Here is a 7,472-nt window from a genome sequence, read left to right as displayed (position 1 = left end):
TAGTTTCTCTCAAAGAGAAATTGGGTGCACTCTCAGTTCACTGTCCATCATGACCTACTGAGTGAGCTTTCTTTAACTGCCATCTAGGAAGACTTATAAATATTTTCAAAGTTTTACCCTAATATCATGGGCCTAAGTGGATCTCTAAAGTACATATAACTCATAAAAGAACAAAATTTTTTAATAAAGTAGTCTGGATTATGTGGGATTTTGTGAAATTTTATGATGACCAGACTATGCTGTGTGATCTCTCTGAATTCCACAAGAGATTTTCCTTAAAATGGTACAAGTCAATAATTTGTTTAATACTAAAACACAATGATATATGTCATTTCAATAGGGCTTAATTTTTTATTAATGTGCTTTTATTGGTGCATTATATTCTCACATCATAATGTAAAACATGTTGACAATGATATATATAAATATTCACAACTCTTGATGCATCCCCCTCCATCTTCCAATATTCTCCCTTTCTGATACAGAGTACTGAGATTGACATTGATACATTGACTTATATACACATGGTTATTGGATGTATTTTCATTAATAAACCTCCGTCTTTCCCCTCTTCTTCTCTTAGACCACCTTTCTGGCTCCACTGAGGTTCCTCCATTGTCAGGAATCTTTTATTTCTATTATTCCATAGATTGCATATATTGCATAAACAAATGATCCTTCACTATCTTTGACTGGCTAATTTCACATAACATAATGTTCAGCAGATCCTTCTATTTTCTTGCAAATGACATAATTTTGTTCTACTTTATTGCTGAGTAAAAAATCCATTGTGCATATTTTTCATGACATTGTAAACCATTTATTTGTTAATAAACACCTAGGTTAGTTCCATAATTTGTCTATTATGAATTGTGCTGCTATGAACATGAGTATGTATAGTTCTTAGACTTTAGCCTCTTTAGAAAGATACCCAAAAGTATTATAGTCAGATCATATGGTAGATTTATTCCTAGCTTTCTAAGGAATCTCCCCACTGAACTAATGTGGCTGAACTAGCTTGTAATCTCACCAACAGTGTTAATGAGTTCCTTCCTATTTTTCAACATTCTTGCCAACATTTATTATTATTTGACTTCTTGATGATTGCCATTCTGATTGGAGTTAAATGTATTCTCAGTGTACTTCTGATTAGCATATTTCTGATTGCTAATAATATACAATATTTTTCTAAGGTATTGATTGGCCAAATGTTGGTATCTCTTCATTTTTGAAATATTTAAGTTAGTTGCTCATTTCTTGTCTTTTTTATAGTTTAAAGACATTTAAGTTCTTTTTGTATTCTAGATATTAGTTGTCTATCAGAAGGAAAGTTGGCAAAGATATTTATCCATTCAATAAGCTTTCTTTTTAAACTCTTGATTGATTCCTTTGATGTGTATAGACTTTCTGGTTTAATGTCATCCCACCTAATAATTCTTGTTTAAATTTTTTGAGTTTTGGATGTCTTGTTGAGGAAGTTTCTACCTGTGTCTGTATGCTGTAGAGTTGAACCTGCTCTCTCCTCTAGCAGCTTTACTGTATATGGTCCAATTTGATGTCTTTGATCTATATGTAGTTAACTCCTGTTCAGTGTGAGAGATAAGGATTTAGTTCTATTTTTATATAAATGGATAACCAGTTTTCCAACACCATTTGTTGAAGAGGGTGTGTTCTATCCAACATATGTATCTGGCAACTTTGTAAAAAATCAATTGGCTATAAATGTGTAGATTTTTTTCTATATCCTTTATTCTGTTGCATTGATCTGTGTCTGTTTTTGTGCCATTGCCATATATACCATATATATATATATATATATATATATATATATATATATATATATATATATTGAAGTCAGGAATTGTGATGCCTCCTGCATGATTGCTATTTCTGATAATTGCTTTGGCTATTCTGGGTCTTTTGTTTCTCCATATGAAATTTATTATTGAAATTTTTAGGTCTATAAAGAATGACATTGGTATTTTGATAAGGATCACATTGACTCTGTAGATCACCTTATTCTGCCTATTCAACTTATTTAATGTTTTATAATTTTTATTATGGAGGTCCTTTACTTCCTTAGTTATGTTTATTTTGGGGTATTTTATTTGTTTTGAGGTGATTGTGAATGGAATTTTTTTAGATTTCTTTCTCAGTAGAATCATTATTGGCATATAGAAAAGTTACTTATTTTTAAGGTTGATTTCTATATCCTGCTACTTTGCTAAAATTTTAATCAGCTCTAGTACTGTTTTGTTTGAGTTTCCTGAATCTTCCAGATATAAGTTCATGCCATCTGCAAATAAATTTTAATTTTAATTGTGCTTTTACTCTTTGATTTCCTTTTATATTCTTCTTATGTTTTATTGTTCTAGAAAGAGTCTTAAGGATTATATTGAAAAGGAGTGATGATACTGGACATCCTTTCTTGTTCCTGATTTTAAAAGATTTTTCTTTATTTTTTACCAGTTCCATATGATGTAGGCTCTGGGTTTATTTTGCATTGCCTTAACAATGTTAAAATTAATTCTTTCTATTCCAATTTTCTGCAGTGTTTTTCTTTTTCTCACAGGAATGCGTGTTGGATTTTGTCAAATGCTTTTTCAGCATGTATTGAGATGATGAGATTCTTGTACTAAATTTTATTTATGTGGTAAATGACATGTCTCCATTTCCTGGAATGAATTCAACTTGGTCATGTTATACAATTTTTTATGTGTTTTTTAATCTGCCTAACTAGTATTTTGTTTAAAATTTTTGTATCTGTGTTAATAATATTTGTTTGTAATTTTATTTTCTTTATCTCTATTTTATTTTAGTAATAAAGTGATACTAGCCTCAAAAAAGAATTTGAAAGAAATTTAATCCTTTCAAATTCTTGAAATATCTTGTGAAGTATTTGGTTTAATCCTATAGAATTTTTGTAAAATTTAGTTGGAAATCCATCTGGATTGAGACTTTTCTTGATGACAGGCCTTTTATTTCTATTTTTATCTCTTTCCTTGCTATTAGTTAGCTAAATTTTTTATATCCTCTTGATTGAACTTAAGAAAAATGTAGGTGCCTAGGAATCTGTCAATTTCTCTCATGTTTTCCATTTTATTGAAATATGAGTTTTCAATATAGTTTCTGATAAGCCTTTAAATTTTCCCACTGTCTGTGGTGATGTCACTTTTTTCATTTTTAATTTCAATAATTTTAGTTGATTTTCTTTTTTTATTAGGTTGTCTAGGGGTTTGTCAATCTTGTCAATCTATTTAAAGAACCAGATTTTGTCTATCTTTTCTTTCTTTTTTTGCTTTCTATTTCTTTGATTTCTGCTCTGATTTTAATTATTTCTTACCCTCTGCTGGTTTAGGTTCTTGAGGTGTGTCATTAGGTTGCTTATTTGGTGATATTCTGTTTTTTTTTATGTGGGCATTAAGTGGTATAAATTTTCTCTTAAAAATTTCAAAGTGCCCTGTTGATTTTGGTATGCCCTGTCTCTATTTTCATTTAATTCCTGGATTTTTAAAATTTCTCCCCTTATTTCTTTTCTGATTCAGTCCTCATTCAAGAGTATATTACTCAGTCTTCACGTGTTTATGTAATTTGTTTTTGTCTTCTTGTAGTTTTTTGTTTGTTTTTATCTTAAATTTATTTTGTTATCATCTGAAATGATGCAGAAAATTATATTTTTAAAATTTGTTAGTGCTTATTTGTGGCCCAGGTGGTGGTCTAGTTTGATGGAAATTCCATGACCAACTAAGAAGAATGTGTATTCAAATGTTGCTGACTGAAATATTCTGTATATGCCTATTAGGTCCATTTTGTTTGTGTGTTTAAGATCTAAAGAGTCTTTTCTCATCTTTTGTCTGAAGATTCATGTAGTGGCGTGATTGGTGTGTTATATCCTCCCAATATTATTGTATTTGTGTCTATTTGAGACCTGATGTCCTGAAAATCTTATTTTATGAAAGGGGTACACCCCCATTTGGGATGTTTACTATCATAATGTTTTCTGTTGGATTGTTCTTTTATTAATAAAAAGTAACTCAATTTGTTTCTTCTTATGTGTTTTTGCTTAAAATCTGTTTGGTTCGATATAAGCATTGGTACCCCTGTATATTTTCAGTCTCCATTTGCATGGCATATCATTTTGTATTCTTTTTACCCATAGCATGGGGATAATTTTTGTCTGCAAAGTGAGTTTCTTTTTTTTTTTAATTGGTGTACTGTAGTCATACATCTTAATGGGATAAAAGATGGTGGAGACATATATGCACACATCACCCAATTAGCCTTTACCCTTACCCAATTCCCACCCCATTTTCTCTCCATTCCTCCTTCCAATGCTTGATTTACTGATTGACTCTGATATGATTGTTTAAGTACATCATGTGCTTTAGAGAGTTTCCCTCTTCCCCCCTCCCATCGTCTCAGGTAGGTAACCTTATTTGCTCCTCTATAGAATCTCCTTCTTCATTTAGAGTTCCTCCTGTTATCCATTTCTCCCTAGTTTTCACATATTAGGAAAAGCATCCAGTTTCTTCCTTTTTGTGACTTCCTTTTTGAATCTCAGTATAATGTCCTTCAGTTCCATCCATTTCCCTATAAATGATATAATTGTGTGTTTTTTTTTTTTTTGGTTGAGTAAAATTCTATTGTGTATATATTCCACAGTTTTGTAATCCATTCATCTATTGATAGATATCTTGGATGGTTCCACTTTGGCAATGGTGAATTGTGCAGGTATGAACATAGATATGCATGCATTAGTTTGATAGTTTGGTTTCCTTTCTTTTGGGTAGATATTGAGAAGTGGTATTGCTGTATCAAATAGTAAATTCACTCCCATTATTCTGAGGATCCTTCATACTGTTTTGCAAAGTTGTTGCAACTAATCTGCGATCCCACCAACAATGTTTTAGAGTTCTCATTTCTCCACATCTTCACCAGCATTTGTTTGTGTTTTGAATGATTGCCATTCTAGTTGGAGTTAGGTTAAATATCAGGATAGTTTTTATTTGCATCTCTCTGATGGCCAATGATGTTGAGAATTTTTATGCATTTATTGGCCATTTGAATTTCTTTTTTGGTGAAATGTCTATTTAATTCACTTGCCCATTTTTTATTGGATTATTTTTTTTCTTAATGATGAGTTTCTTGAGTTCTCTTTATATTCTAGATATCAGTCCTCTATCAGAGGAGTAGCTGGCAAAAATATCTTCTCCCATTTTTTTCGTTCTTAGTTGAGGTTTTTGACAGTTTGCTGTACAGAAGCTCTTAAATTCATGGGATCCCATGTATTGATTCACCTTTTAGTTTCTTGTGCCTTTGGGTGGGGTCTTGTTGTGAAAGTTTTTATCTGTGCCTATGTGTTGAAGTATTGAACCTATGGCCTCTTCAAAGAGCCTCAAAGTCTCTGGCATAATTTTTATGTTATTGATTCATCTTGAATTGACTTTTGTGCTGGGTGAGTGGGATTTATTTCAATTTTTTGCATATGGTTAACCAGTTGCCAGCACCATTTGACGAACTGGCTCTCTTTTACCAGTGTATATTTTTGAACCCTTTGTCAAAAATCAATTGGCTGTAAGTGTGTGGGTTTGTTTCTGAGTCTTCTCTTCTGCTCCACTGGTCAGTATAGCTGTTTTTGTGCAGTATCATGCTGTTTCTATTATTGTGGGTTTGTAGTATCATTTAAAGTCAGGTATTGTGATTCCTCCTGTGTAGTTTTTGTTGCTGAGAACTACTTTGGCAATTCTGGATTTTTTGTTGTTCCAACAACAAAAATTTTTTTCTATATTTTTCTATATCTGTGAGGAATGACCTGATAATTTAATGGCCATTTCATTGAATCTGTAGATCACTTTTAAAAGTATGGCTATTTTGATTATTTTTATTCTGCCTATCCATGAACATGGAAGATCTTTCCATCTTCTAAGATCTTTTTGATTTCTTTTTTCAATGTCTTAGAATATTCTTTGTTGAGATCCTTTATCTCCTTGGTTGAGCTTATTCCTAAGTAAACAGGAACAAGACAAGGATGTCCATTATCACCACTTCTCTTCAACATCATACTTGAAACTCTAGCCAGAGCAATAATAAAAGAAAAGGAAATCAAAGGAATATAAATAAGAAAAGAAGAACACAAACTTTTACTATTTGCAGATGACATGATACTATACTTTGAAGATCTGACAAATTCAACCAAAAGGGTTACAGAACTGATCAACAAATTCAGCTAAGTGTCTGGATGCAAAATCAATCTTAAAATATCAGAAGCTTTTTGTACACCAATCATAAATCCACTGAAAAAGAAATTCAGGACACTTTCACTCAGGTAAAATATAAACAAAGTGAGTTTCTTGCAAGCAGCATATAGTTTGTTTATGTTTTTAATCCATATTGCCAATCTATGTGTTTTATTTGGAAAGTTAAGACCTTTAACATTCACTGTTATTATTCAGATATGATTTTTGTTTCTAGTAATTTTGAGTTCTATTTTATGCTTTCTGATTTTTTTTCTTCTTTCCTTTTTTGTCTACCTGATGGGATTCTTCTCTTCTTATTTCTAGAATTTGCTTATTTTATTGTATCTTACTTCATTAAGTAGTTTCTCAAGTGCTGGCTTGATAGCTGTAAATTTTTTAAGTTTATGCTTATAGTTGAATGTTTATATTTCTCCTTCAATTTTGAAAGATTTATTTGCTCAAGTCTTGGTTGGAATTTTTCTTTCAGGGTGTGGAGTACATCATACCACTTTCTGGTGTGATTCTTATTGTTTTGCCTTTGTCATCCTTTCTTTGTTCTCATTTGTTTTAAGATTCTTTCTTTGGATTTTATGATAGTCATATTATGGCATGGTATGGGGAGGTCGTTCTTTGATCTTGTATTAATGGTATTCTGTATGTCTCTTGTAGTAGATGTTCAAGTCATTTTATTTATTTATTTATTTATTTATTTATTTATTTATTGTTTGATTGATTTTGATACTGGGGATTGAACCCAGGGTCATCCTACCTCCAAGCTACACCCCTAGCTCTATTTTTATTTTTTATTTTGAAACATGGTCTCAGTAAGTTGCAGAGGATTTTATGAAGAAGATGAGGCTGGCTGTGTACTTACAATCCTTCTGTCTCAGCCTCCCAAATACTGGGATTAAAAATGTGCATCACTGTGCCTGGATTTTAAGTATTTTTCTGTTTGAAGAATTCTCTAAAATTATTTCTCTAAATAGGTCTTTTATGCCCTTTTTGGATGTTTAGGTTGTATTGATGTAATGTTTTCAGTATATTGTTGACTGTTTTCAGGTTTAAATAAACTGTTTTACAAGATTGATACCCTGTCTTTTATGTGGTCTAGCCTGCAACAGTTGGGTTTTATTTTATTTATTAACTCTTATTTTCTTCAAAGCCTTTTTCTAGTTCTTTCTTACTACATGATTTCTTTAAAACCTTTCATTATAATGAAGATCAAAATTTCTTCTC

The sequence above is a fragment of the Muscardinus avellanarius genome (genome assembly GCF_963383645.1).
Source record: "Muscardinus avellanarius genome assembly, chromosome: 7".
NCBI classification, from domain to species: domain Eukaryota; kingdom Metazoa; phylum Chordata; class Mammalia; order Rodentia; family Gliridae; genus Muscardinus; species Muscardinus avellanarius.
The sequence above is the reverse complement of the archived record's forward strand: the minus strand, read 5'-3'. Positions refer to the sequence as shown.